General features: G+C 44.1%; 1 pseudogene; it reads right to left on the bottom strand.

Annotated features, from left to right (window-relative positions):
- Positions 1-1,218: 1,218 nt before the first annotated feature.
- LOC102854232 overlaps positions 1,219-14,282 on the bottom strand; it is a 58,512-nt pseudogene continuing 45,448 nt past the window's right edge.

The following is a 14,282-nucleotide window of genomic DNA, read 5'->3' as shown; positions in this document are numbered from 1 at the left end:
AGAGGAACGAACTAAGGGGGAGGGTAGAGAAAATAGTGCAACAATGAATGAATGGAAACCCAAAATCTCTGTAAATGTTCATGAAAATTAATGAAATTTAAGAAAAAAAGCAACAAAAACACACACACACACCCCAAAAAACCCCAAGGAACTCATGCAATATTATTCAAAATGAGTGACCCTGGAGGACATTATGCTGTGTGAAGTATTTAAGTCACAAAAGGACAAATACTGCATGGTGCCACTGTTGTAAAACAGGACTGACATCGGGGTTGGGAGGAGACTGAGAAAGATTGGATAATAATGTATACTGCATTGAAACAGATGAGGGAGAAAACTGTTTTAAAAGGGATATATGATTAGGTATTTTTGTCATGACAGGAGTCCAGAGCGAAGGCTGCACAGTGGAGTGGACCTGGGGGCGGTATTGTAAAACAATGATAGAATTTTTCTTTTACTTTTCAAAGAGGGGAGTGTACTGGGTGGAGGGGTGGATGAGGAGAAAAGTGCAATAATGAATGAATGGAAATCCAAAGTCTCTGTAAATAAATTTTCATTGAAATTAATAATAACAATAAAAGTCATTGCTTTTCCCACATAAAAAAAACACCCCAAAACAGGTAGCATTGGCACAAGGATGAAATTAAATAACTCTGGAAAGGGTTCCAAGTAGGTACAAAGATACAAGAGCTGTGAGTTCCCTGCCTGCCCTTCACCCTTTGCTGCCAGGGCGGGGTCTGAGGATTTTAGACCACGTGAAAGCAGGCAAACTAGATAAATCTAGTTCCTGTCAGGGCCACTGAGATTGGTTAAGCCTGTGAGCTGAGCCATGAAGGAGACACTATGCTGTGTCAGGTTGCGAGACAGTGGGATCCTGCACCTTCACACCCTAAAAAATATTTCCTACTCCCTGGGGTGAAAGTGAACTTGGTAGGCTTTGGTGCCCTTCCTGAGGCTCTAGTGCTAGGGAGGAGCCTTTGCTCACTCCGATTTGGCCCCCTCCCAGGGTGACCAGGGCAGTCCCAGGCAGGGGGTGGAGATGGAAGCTAAGAACTGCCATGACTTGCTCAGATGCTCACCCCAGGGCATAGAGCTCAGACCTGCAGGAGCCAGCCAGGACTCCTTGTGGACACCACCCTGGAAGCGCAGGCCACCCAGCTGGCCAATTCTTGGTCACATGGACTGGCTCCATGATCAACTCCAGGATGAGCTGCCAGCCTAGATGATGGGAGTCTTGTCCTGGAACTCAGGAGATGGGGGCTCCAAACCTTCCATTGTAGTCATCTGGGGAGGCAGATGGGGGTGAGGTAGAAGGCAAGGGGAGAAGAATGGGGAAGTCTCTGCAAAGCTGTCCAATGTAGTGGGCTTGGACTCTGATGCTCCAAAACCTGTTGTCATCAAGTTAACGGCCACACATGGTGACTCTTTGTGTTGGGGAGTGTAACTGTGTTCCATAGGGTTTTCTTAGCCATCATTGTTACAGAAGGGCATCTCCAGACCGTTCTTTAGTGGCACTGATGGGTCAGTTCAAACCACCAATCAATTGCAACAGGCAATTGCAAACCACTGCACACCATCCAGGGACTTTCTGTAGTCAAATGCCGTACCACTGAGCTTTACCCCCTCCAGGGACTTTCTGATGCTCCTAATTGTCCAATAGTTATTAGTAGTACAGCAGGCTTTGAGAAAAATGAGAATCCCTGAACACTTTATTATGCTTATAAGAAGCCTATACTTGGGCCCTCGACGGCACATAACAACAACAACAAACATACTTGGGCCAGGAAATAGTCATCAGAACAGAGCAAGGAAGACGCATTGTTCAAAATCAGTAAAGATGTATGTCAAGAATGTATCCTAAAACAAACAAACAAACAAACAAAAAAAGAATGTATCCTATCTCCATACCTCTTCAACCTATATGCAGAACATCATCTGGGAGGCTGGGCTCTATGAGGAGGAACATGACATCAGGATTGGAGGAAGACTTACCAACAACATGCGTTATGTAGGTGACACAAACCCTGCTTGCTGAAACTGAGGACTACCTGGGACATTTGCTGCAGAAGGTCAAGGACTGCGACCTTCAATATGGTTTGAAGCTCAACATCAAGAAAATAAAGAGTTACATCACTGGACCAATTGGCAGGGTCATGATAGACAGAGAAGAGATTGAGATTGTTAACAACTTTCATTTGCTTGGCTCCACAATCAACCAGCAACCAGGAAATCAGAAGATGAATTACATTGGGAAAATCTGCTGTCAGGGTACTTTAGAGTACTGAAGAACAACGATGTCAGTCTAGTGTGCCTGATCCAGGCCATGGTCTTCACAATTACTTGCTATACATCAGAGAGTTGGACAATGACTAAGGATGATAGAAGAAGAATTGATGCTTTGAGAAGATACATGTTGTTGCTGTTGTTAAGTGTCGTTGAGTCGTAGGCGACTCATAGTGATCCCACGAACAAAAGTCCTCAACACTTGTGTGACTTTCATCCCTTCTCCAGGTTCATAGGGTTTCTGGAGGCAAGCTTTTATGGAAGTGGATGCCACTCCTGCTTCCAAGCTTGCTTTAATCAGGGACCTCCACCAAACACTGTCTGCCATGGGTAACCATTAATGTATTTGACACATCAGTGTAACAGTGTTCAGCTTCACAGCAACCACAAGTAACCTCTGTACGGCAAGTGGACACACCAGGGCTATAAGACCTAGAAGAATGTTTCACCAAAAATAATGAAAACAGGCCTGAGGGCCACGGATTAAAAGTCACCCACCTTTGGCTTGGTAGCATCCCTTTCTGTCCACTGGGCCAGCCGATCTCTCTCTATTGTTGTTAAGTGCCATCGAGTCATAGGCGACTCATAGTGACCCTATCAACAAAAATCCTCAACACTTGTGTGACTTTCATCCTCTCTCCATGTTCATAGAGTTTCCAGAGGCAAGCTATTTATGGAAGTGGATGCCACTTCTGCTTCCAAGCTTGTTTTAATGGGAGAGCTCCACCAAACACTGTCCACCATGGGTAACCATTAATACATTTAACACATCAGTGTCACAGTGTTCAGCTTCACAGCAACCCCAAGTTACCTCTGTATGGCAAGAGGACACACATAAACTAGACTTTCTTACTTCTTCTGTGCTCTTTTGCCTAAGTATTAGCAGAGAGCTAGTGCTGTTAGGATGGTCTGTACATCCAGTGAGAAGATATATAGGCATTGTAGAAATATCGTCTGCCAAACCTATTCAGGTCAATACACATTATCAGTGGGAGTAATTACGTCTTTAGGGATAAGCTCTGGTGGTGTAGTCCATATCAAGCTGTACTGTTAACCCAAAGCCCAGTGTCTCCCTTGTGTCAAATCCACCAACTCAGGGGGAGAAAGACAGACAGTCTCTTCCCACTGTGATTGACAGTCTTGGACACCAATGTGGAGTCGCTGTGAGTCAGAACTGGTGGCAGTGCATTTGAGTTTTTAATTTAATTACCCTTTTGCTTTTGGGGTGAATGATCTCACAGGTATGATTGCAAACAGGGAGGCTGAAGAAGGAAGACCCTTCAAGGTCCCATCTGCCCACCAGTGCTGCATCCTATCTGCCCACTGATGCTGCTTCTGCCAAAAGAGAAGGAAAATCACCTTATCCACCTCAAGAGAAGGTTAAGAGAAGGGACCTGGTCCTCTTCCATCCTTACAGGTTTCAGAGAGGATGAGAAGACACGAGTTACTTATTGGAAAAGATAGCTAAGATGCTAAGTGGACCGCATCTGCTCCAGCTGGAGGATGCATCCCATGGAGAATGGGGGCCACGGGCTTGGCAGGTTAGATCTCGGTCCTGGGTGGTCTCAGTCACCTGGCTGTCCATGCACCCTTCATTTAGCTGTCCACCCACCGACCACTCACCTTCTTCTCCACCTGTTCATGCCCATGATGTGCAAGCAGCTAGCTTAGCCTTCCTCAAAGCCATCTGGAAACCAGTCTTCTTTTCTCAACATCTTTTGCCAAGACAGAGTTTTCCCTGAGTCTCCGCCTATTCCACTTCCTGAGCCCAGCCACCACAGCCTACCTCCCTGACCTCTATATCAAACCTGCAGTCTGGCCAACACACAGGGCCATGTGACTGCCACCCATATCCAAACATTCATCCAGCCCCACCCAGGAAAGCTAGACAGGTGGGACACACCCGTCCGCCTGGCACTGCCTGCCCTGCTTCCATTCTCCTTCCAAATCTATCAGGGCAGCTGCTCCACCTTCCTGAGATCTGGGCTACACCCAGGGCTTCACACTCCTCTGTGTCCTGCAAGCATGTGCACTTCACACCACCTTGGCAGGACAGCATGATGTGCATGTGGCAAGATGAAGGCATGCCAACCTTGCACCAACTTCTTGTCTGCTGCTTGCAGAAACCGGGGTGCTTTCCAGGCAGATGGGCCAAGATGGTGGCCAGAGCAAGTGAAGACCATCTGACCCTGGACATTAGTGGAAAGTTCACATGAATTTTCTGGAATACTAGTCACAGCCTGGCCCTCTGGGAAGTGGATGAGATAGAGTTAGGAGGACAAGAAGATTATTGGAGAATAACATCTGTGAAAGGGAGCCCCTGTAGTGCAGTGGCTTAAATGCTCAACTGTGAACGGAAAGGTCAGAGGTTCAAATGTGCCCTCCACTCTGCAGAACTATGTGACTGACAGTCTGCTTGTGTAAAGATTCTACTGCAGCCACGGTCATTCCAATTCAGTGACGCTAGGAGACAGGGTAGACCTGCCCCGTGGGGCTTCTGAGGCTGTAAATCTTTACAAGAGGGAACCGCCTTGTCTTTCTCCCACAGAGCAGCTGGTGGGTTTGAACGGTCAACTCCTCAGCTAGCAGCCTCAGTACTTAAACTAAAACACAACCCTGGAAACCCTATTGGGCAGTTCTCTGTTGTCCGTTAGGGTCACTAAGAGTTGGGGTTGACTCAGTGGCAATGGGTTGGTGACATGTGACAGAAAAGGGGAGGAAGCGAGTTTAGGGAGAGTTGTCATTGGGGTCAGTGCTGGTGACAGTCACCTGCTGAGGAGCCAGCGCCTGGCTCTTGACCACCCCACCGGCCACAAAAAGAATCCCTACCTCATCCCGTGCTGCACCCATGACCAGCTGGAAAACAAATCCTAGAGACACACATCGACTTCAGGAAGTGGATTTCCACACTTTTCGTCATAACCCGTCTTCGCCTGAAAGCTGTGCTGAAACCAGTCCAGTGTCACAGTAAACTGAAGCCTCCCCTGGCTGACGGTGGTGGCTGTGTGGCAAGTGTCTGGCCTGCGTGGGTCTCCCACATAGAGGATGAGGATTCCACTGTCCTCAACCTCACCAAGACTCTGCCTGCCCAGTGTACGCAGGGCTCAGATCTGCCAAAAGGTCTCCCTACCAGGAAGAAGAGGCTAAAATCTTGCACCAATGCCAGGGGCCACTTGAGAAGAGTCACTCGGATGGCTCCTGAGGGTGTGAATAGCTGGACACTAACAGCCAGCACACTCCTTGTAGCTGGACAAAAGCACCTTTTCAGAGAGAGCACATCTTTTGTCTGCTTTCCAGCTAAATCTAAGCCTACAGATAAAAATCTTTAGAATGGACGATAGTCGATGGAGGTGGGCCCAGCCTCCTACGTGTGGTCTCCCCACATTGTGCCACAGGGTATTTTTTTTAATGACTGCATGAACAAGTGCATGAACTCATCCTAAAAGAATTATGTGCTAGTATCTTAGATACCTAGTACTTCTATGATTTTTTTTTAAATACCACAAGTGGAAGACTTTAAAGAACAGAGTATGTTTTCTCACAATTCTGGAGTATTAGCCATGTTGATTTCTTCTATGAGTCTTTCTCCTGGTTTCCAGTGACTGTTGGCAATCTTTGGCATCTGTATTTTTATTGATGGTTCTGCGTCTATTCTGCCCTGTTTATAACTCAGAAATATTTATAACTTAAGTGTAGATCTACCGGATACTAGTATAATCTCATTAACATAACAAAGAACCCTGCTAACCATATTAATGAAGTTATCAATCTCATGGATTGCCAAGAGAACAAACAGTTTTGGAGACTCTACTGTCTTGGAGAAAGTGAAACCAGAGTGCTCCTTAGCGGCAAGGATGGCGAAATTTCATCTCACATACTTTGGGCATGTTGTTAGGAGGGGACAGTCCTTGGAGAGGAACATGATGCTAGAAAAGGTTCATACTTGAAAAAGATCAGTACAAGATGGACATGGTGACTGTAGCAATGGGCTCAAGTGTGTCAGAGATTGTGAGGATGGCACAGGACAGGACAGGGTTCAGACTGGTTGTTCACAGAGTCACCATGAGTCACAGTCATCTTGAAGGCACCTAACAACAACAATGACTAAAAATGTTGAGCATCTTTTCATGTATTTCTTGCCTGTTTGTAAGGAACGCTGGTGGCACTGCTAACCTGTTGGTCTGCTAATCAAAAGGAAAACAGAGTTGGTCAACTACTTCATGAGAGAAGGGTGAGGCAGTCTCTTGTTAACATTTACAGTCTCAGAACCCAAGAGAGGGTTGTCCTGAGTCCTAATTGTCTTGACTGCAGTGGGTTTGGTCTAGGGCTTATTTTCCATCTCTAGATCTTCTTTGAGAAATGTCTATTGACGTCTTTTGAGTGTTTGTTTAAATTGACTGCTTTGTCCTTTCTCCCTCCTCTCCTACTAGTGGTAAAAAAGTGGTCTAGTGAGTAAGGAGTTGTGCTGCCAACCCAAAAGTGTTTAGTTCAAAACCACCAGCAGCCCTGAGGAGAAAGATGGGCAATCTCCTCCCATGTAACTTACAGCCTCTGAAAACCCACTGGAGAATCAGCTATGGACTTGGTGACAATGAGTTTTTTTTTAGTTTGTATGTGTAACAGAATATTTGCTATTTTAGCAGTCTTCACATGTATTTTGTAATGTTCATCATTAACATATTCATCATTTTGCTGCTGAGCATTAAGTTATGTTTATAATTTTGTTCTGCTGACACCCTTATCCATTCTCACATTCTCTACCACTGGTTTGTCTCATTTGTGGGTGAGTTGTAGGAATTCTTTATATATTTTTTACTATTAAACTTTTATCAGATATGTGGTTGCATGATCTTTGAAAGCTATAATTTTTCTATCATTTTTTTATTCCCCCCGTTTTTCTCTAGAGAGTATTTGCCATTTTGTTTTGTTTTTAAAATATTTTTTTATACTACACAGGGAACTCTGGAGGCCCCCTCTACAGTATAGTGGTAAAGTGTTATGCTGCAAACCTGAAGTTGTTGTTGTTGTTGTTATGTGCCATCAAGTTGCTTGCGACTCATATCGACCCTATGTACAACAACCCAAAACTCTGCTCTATCCTGTGCCAATTGCACTATCTCTGACACTCCCATCCTGATTACCCCAGTCACTGAATCAATCCACCTCATAGAGGGCTTTCTCCTCCTGCGTTGTCCCTCCACCCTACCAAGCATCATGTCCCTCTCCAAGGACCAGTCTCTCGTCACAACATGTCCAAAGTATGTTAGACGGAGCCTCAGAATCCTTGCCTCCAAGGAGCCACCCGGTTTAACCCTTTCCAGGATGAATCTGTTTGTTTTCCTAGCAGTCCATGGTACTCTCAATACTCTTCTCCAGCACCACAGCTCAAAGGCATCAATTCTCCTTCTATCCTTCCTAGTCATTGTCCAACTCTCTGATGCATAATAAGTGATTGCAAAGACCATGACCTGTATCAGACGCACCTTAGTCTCCAGAGAGACAGCATTGCTCTTCAGTACTTTGGAGACTTTCCCATGGCAATGCACCTTTTAATTTCCTGGCTACTGGTGCCAAGAGTGTTGACTGTGGAGCCAAGCAAACTAAAGCTATGAATAATCTCAGTCTCTTCACCATTCATCCTAATGCTGCCAATTGGCCCAGTGGTGGGAATCTTTGTCTTATTGACATTGAGCCTCAATCCATATTGAAGGCTGCAGTCCTTGACGCTCTGCAGCAAGTGCTTCAGGTCCTCCTCAGTTTCAGCAAGCAGGGTTGTATCATCTGCATAACGCAGATTGTTGATAGATCTTCCACCAATCTTGACGCCGCATTTCTCCTCATAGAGCCCAGCCTCCCGGATAATCTGTTCTGCATACAGGTTGAAAAGGTATGGAGACAGGACACATCCCTGGTGTATGCCCTTCTCAATTTTGAAACATGCAGTATTCCCTTGCTCTGTTCTGACGACTGCCTCCTGGTCCAAGTATAGGTTTCGCATTAGAACGATCAAGTGTTCTGGGATTTCCATTCTTCTGAGTCAGCCACAGTTTGTTATGATCCACACAGTCAAATGCCTTTGCATAGTCAATGAAACACAGATATACTTTCCTCTGGTATTCCCTGCTTTCAGCCAAGATCCATCTAACATCAGCTACAATATCCCTAGTACCACGACCCCTTCTAAACCCAGACTGGACTTCTGGCAGTTCTCTGCTGATGTGCTGTTCCAGTCGTTTTTGGATAATCTTCAGTAAAATCTTGCTTGCATGTGAAATCAGTGAGATTGTTCTATAGTTTCCATACTCTGTTGGGAACAAATCTTTGGGATGGGAACAAATATAGATCTCTTCCAGTCAACCTGAAGTACTGCAGTTAAAACCCACCAGCTGCTCCACGGGAGAAAGATGGGCAATATCCTCTTGTGTGATTTTACAGCCTCTGAAAACCCGCTGGAGGATCTGCTATGGGTCCGTTCTGACTCTGTGGTATACAACACACCACCACCACTATATAGTGTATTTATATGGTTCAAAATCCAGAAAGTGCCCAGAATGTATGGTGAGATGGCGTCCCCTCGTAGCTCAATTTCTTCTGGAGACATGATGTTACTAGTTTCTTGTGTAGCATTCAGAGATATGTTTTGTGTATACAAGCAAACTGGTATATCTCCTCTCCTGCACAAATGCGCTGTTCTTTGCTTCTAGCATAAAGATCAGTGGTTTGAACTCAACCAGTGGTTCTTGGGAAGGAAGCCCTGGCAATCTGTGTCCATAACACTTGCAGCTAAGCAAGCCCTATGCAGAAGTTCTACGTTGTGACACTAACTCACTGTGAAGTGGAATTGATCACGGCAGCAGGTTTTCTTTTTAATTTTTGGCTCATTACCCGCTTTGCCTTCTGTGTGCAGGTGGCGACACAGGCACAGACTCTGCAATATGCTTTTGTTGTTTATCCTTAGTGAGTGTCACTACTGGTCCCAGTTGTGGATTGGATTGTGTCTCCAAAAAGATATGTTAGACCCCTGCACCTGAATGTGAGCTGAATGTGGATGTGAGCTTGTTTGGAATTTGGGTCCTTGAAAACGTTATCCGTTAACTAGTCAGCAGGTGGATTCTAATCCAATGTGAATGGGGGCTTTATAAAAGAAGAGGGGCAACACAGAGGCAGAGAGATGCAGAGGGACAAATTCACATGGAGAGGGAAGCAGAAGTAGAGTGATGCAGCTGCAATGCCAGAGATTGTTATCTCTTGTCATTAGATGTCACCAGAGAGGCATGGAACTGGTTCTCTATCAGAGGGAATGAGCAATTGACATCCTGATCTCAGGCTTAAGCTTCTAGAAACCACAAGACAATAAATTTCATTCTTTTTTTTTAAAAAATATATGTTTTATACTGATTTATTTACAATGTTTGAATGTATCAGGGGTTTCCCCCTACTAGTTTATTTTTAAAAACTAGAACACAAATTTGAACAAATTCTTTCAATTTCCCTCACTTCCCACCCATCAAATTGTACAACTCAATGCCTAATCCCATCCTTCCCCTGCACATCCACATCCCTCTTCTTCCAGTTTCTCCCACCCCTCCTGTATACTTATATTCATTCTACAATAATGGTTTTATATAATATTTGTCTTTGTGGGACTGAGTTAATTCACTCAGCATAATGTTCTCCAGTCCCTCCAAAGTTGGGTAATAATTTACAAAGTTATTACTCCTGCATGTTGTATAGTATTTCATTGTGTGAATGTACCATCATTTCTCAATCCATTCCTTTATGATTGGGTATTTAGGCTGTTTGCATGTTCTTGCAATGGTGAATAAGGTGAATAATGCTGCTGCGAACACTGGTTTACAAATCTCAGTTTGTGCCTCGGTTTTTATATTCTCAGGGTATATTCCAAGTAGTAGAATAGCTGGGTCATTTGGAATTTCTATGTTCAGCTTTTTGAGGAAGCGCCAAACTGCCTTCCAGAATGGTTGCACCATTTTATAATCCCACTAACAATGTATAAGAGTTCCTTTCTCACCACATCCTCTCCAACATCTATTACTTGCTGTCCTGTTAAACTTTGCCACTCTTACTGTTCTTACGATGGTGAATAACGGTAATAAATTTTGTTCTTATACACTGTCTAATTTGTCATGACAGCCTAAGGAATCAGTCCTTGAAGAATGCCCTTTATTTGTCCTTCATGTGTACTACATACTATACAGATGGATCACAATTTATTTACCCAATCATCAACAAATGGAAACTGAGGTAGCCTACAACATTTCATTATCACAAATAACAGTGGGGGGAAAGCCCCTTTTACATGCATGATTTCATGCAGGTAAGAATCTCTGAAGAGAAATTACTCCAGGTAGAGCTGAATCAACAGCTACATGCATTTGCAATTTTGACAGCAATAGTCAGAATCCCCTCGAAAATGGCCATACCAATTTCTGTTTCCACCCGCCATCTGTAAGAACAGTGATCTGTACTCTACAGTTTACTATTGGGTGGTGTTTTTATAGTGGTTGCTTTAAAAAAAACACAAAACAAAACACCAAAACAACCAAACCAACCAAACCAACAAAAGCCTAATCCATACTGTTAGCAGAGAAGATAGAGTTAGGATTACACTTGGGTGGAGGAGTGTTTGGAAGGGAAGGGCGTGAAGGATCTTCTGGAAGCGTGTCCTGGGGACTAGTCAGGTGGGTATGTGGAATTTGTGTAATTAATGAGCTGTACACTTAGAATTTTGGATGTATATGTGCTTTGTTGTTGTTAGATGCAGTTGAGCTGATTATTACTCATAGTGACCCTATAAATAGCTGATCAAATCTTACCCTATCCTGTGTCATTCTCATTCTTACAATATCTATTCAAACCCATTGTCGCAGTCACTGTCATGACACTTCATTAACAAGTTGTTTGTTTGTTTTTTTTAATTCATAAACCCTCATAGGAAAGCAACACCAACCCTTTAGTTATGGGAAGAAGAAAGGGTTGGGAAGAAAGGGCTGGTAACTGTCTGATGGGCACTTGGGACTTCTCTGTGGCCTGCCACTCTGGTGAGTCCAAAAGGGAGGAACTTGGATTTTGAGCAGCAGTCCTGGCATGGGCCCCTTCATCACTGCCTAGTGTTCACAGTCCTGCTTTCTCATGTCCTGACAAGAATCTGAGCCATGCTTTAGCTTAACAACTGCCTAGGGCACTTTTGAAAAATGTGCTTAGGGAAAACTTCTCTTACTCTGCAACCCCAGCTGTGCTTTCCACTCAGCCAGCTGCCCTTTCAGGGATTCCAAACAGAACCTGAAGAAACTCAGTTTTGGTGGTCCAATCTGTTGGTGACTGTCCAGACTGGTCCCTGTAGGTGTTGTCTCTGACATTTCGCTGAACTGGTGCACTCCCAGCCTCTCCAGCCCCCTCCAAGTTCTTCCTATTCTTCCCTGGCTCCTTGATTTTTCCTTCTAGAAACTGGACCAGAGATTACTTGCAGCCAGACAGTTTAGCAAGGGTTCCCTGGGTCCTAAGCAAAGATTTCAGCTCACAATTTCATTTTGGGATGCATTATCCAAGTCATGGGGGGGGGGGGGAATAGTGGGATGCAGCAGGAAGAGGAGGAGTTTTAAAAGTCAGGTTGTTCTGGGTTTTAGTCCTCACTACGGGACTGATATACAGCACATGACCTTGTGTTTCAATTTGTGGTTGTTGTTGTTGTGCACTGTCACACTGGAACTGACTTGTAGCTGACCCTCCAGTGGGTTTTCAGAGGCTAGAAATAGCATGGGAGGAAATGCTCTGTCTTTCTCCCTCAGAGCAACTGGTGGATTCTAGCTGCCTGCCTCTGGTAGCAGTGTTTTATCCTGTCTTCTTATCACTAAGCCCTTGGAGCAGTTTTGCTTTTAGTCACTTTTAAAATGGGAGTGATAAGCTGTAACTCCAAGGAATCAATGAGATGATGTATGCGAAGAGATCAGCGCAATGACTGGAACACATAGCATTTGATGACAGGTTTGGTAATAGATATTGTGTTAGTTAGTGGTGATGATGTTTAAGTTCCAGCTGGTAGTGAGCTGAGGGCAGAGATGTCCAGATCAAGATTGATGAATGTGCTTTGTAAATAATAAACGCTGGTTCATCTAAACATAAATGACCAACGCCACATGATGGAAGTCTTCAAACTAGAATCAGTACTGGTTGCTGTTGAGCTCACGCTGACTCATGTAACTCCATGTGTGTCTGGTAGAACTGCTCCATAACGTGGCTGGTTTTTCAAAATTGGGTTGACAGATCTTTCTTCCAGGACACCTCTGGGCGGACTCAAACTTTCAAATTTTTGGTTACCAGTTCAGCATTTTAAGTTTGCACCACCAAGAGTCTTCTAGAATAGATTCAGAAACTAAGAATCAGGGTAAAAAGAGAGGAAGCTAGAAGTATGTTCTCTCAGAAATCAGAAAGAAGGGATAGGGACCCAGTGTTGCACAGGAGGTAGGAGAGACAGTGTGGATCAGGAAGTGAGGGCCAAGACCCCCGTCCCAGGTGTCTGAAGGACAACCACAGAGAGAGATGACAGCCATGAGCCAAGAGGAAAGATCCAGAGCTAGCTAGTCCAGGGACGTCTATTTACCCAGAGACTGTAACAATAGGATCAAACATATTTGTACATGTTGTACGACAGGGTAAGGCTCAGACTAGTTGTTCATACGGCCATGTGGGTCAGAGATGTCTAAAACTCAACACCAGCCTTTATTTCAGAGTGTCTTCCTTACCCAGACACTGAGTTCGTGTATTCAGTAAAATAACACAATTTTCTAGCCTCCCTACTAGATGTCAACAAGACTCCTCCACCTAGCAGATCCTAAACAAAACACTTCATTTTCTGTTTGTTCTTTTTCTTCTGTCATCTTTAATTATTATTATTATTAATAGATATTTCAGTGAAATTTTACAGAAAACTTGGGTTTCCATTCATTCATTTTTTGCACGTTTTCCACCTTACCCCCCTAGTTTGCTTTTCTCTTTAAAAAGATTCTTTCATTGTTGCACAATGGTTTTCTTTTTCAATCTGTCTTTCCTTTAGTCTTTTTCATTGCAGTAAAGAATAGATCATCCACTCCGTGGCTGAAGCCCAAAGAGGGAAATAAACCATAATCTCCTCTTACTTCATTTCACTCCCCTCCCATCTGATTCACAAGCAAATTCTGTACAATCTACTTCCAAGCATATCCCACATCCGTCCACTTCTTGGTGTTTCCATGGCCTCCAATCCAAGCCACCACTCCTTCTTGCCTGCTTTGGCACAAGAATCTCCTATCTTGCTCCACCTCAAGCCATTTTCTACACAGCAGCCAAGGTGACATTGTAAATCTTGAAACTGATCATGTTTCTTCTCAGCTTTCCAGTGGCTTCTCACGGCTCCTTACTACATCTACAAAGTCATGTATGACATGGCTCTGCCTCACTGTTTCATCTCCTACCATTCTCCCTCTTATTTACCAAGCTCCAGCCACACTAGCTCAACTCAGTGGTTTTGTACTTGCTATTTCTCTATTTTCTCTTACTGGGTTTATTTTTCTCTGGAGTACTTATCAACATACTGCAAACCAGTGATTACCGATTTGTTTTACATCTCAGCAGGTGGCTAGATTTTTGCGGCCACATTAGTAAGATAATACACCTTTTTAAAAAAAATAAAATAGTACATATTTTTACATGCTGTACCATCCTGGAAGGAGGCTTCCTGGTGTTGTCGGCAACTTGTGCTGCTGACTGAAAGAAAGGTCAGTGCTTAGCCACTCCACAGGAGAAAGATAGACAGTCTCCTGTCATCAAGATGTGCAGGCTCCTATCCAAATAGGCAACGAGGAGGTAAAATTATCCCTCTATGCTGATGACATGATCGTATACTTAGAAAACCCCAAAGACTCAGCAAGAAGACTATTGGACGTAGTGGACCAATTCAGCAAAGTAGCAGGATACAAGATCAACATACAAAAATCAGTTGG

Source organism: Elephantulus edwardii, unplaced genomic scaffold, assembly GCF_000299155.1.
Source record: "Elephantulus edwardii isolate Elephantulus edwardi_28Jun2011 unplaced genomic scaffold, EleEdw1.0 scaffold00033, whole genome shotgun sequence".
Lineage (NCBI taxonomy): Eukaryota > Metazoa > Chordata > Mammalia > Macroscelidea > Macroscelididae > Elephantulus > Elephantulus edwardii.
This window is presented reverse-complemented; position numbering and strand designations above follow the sequence as displayed.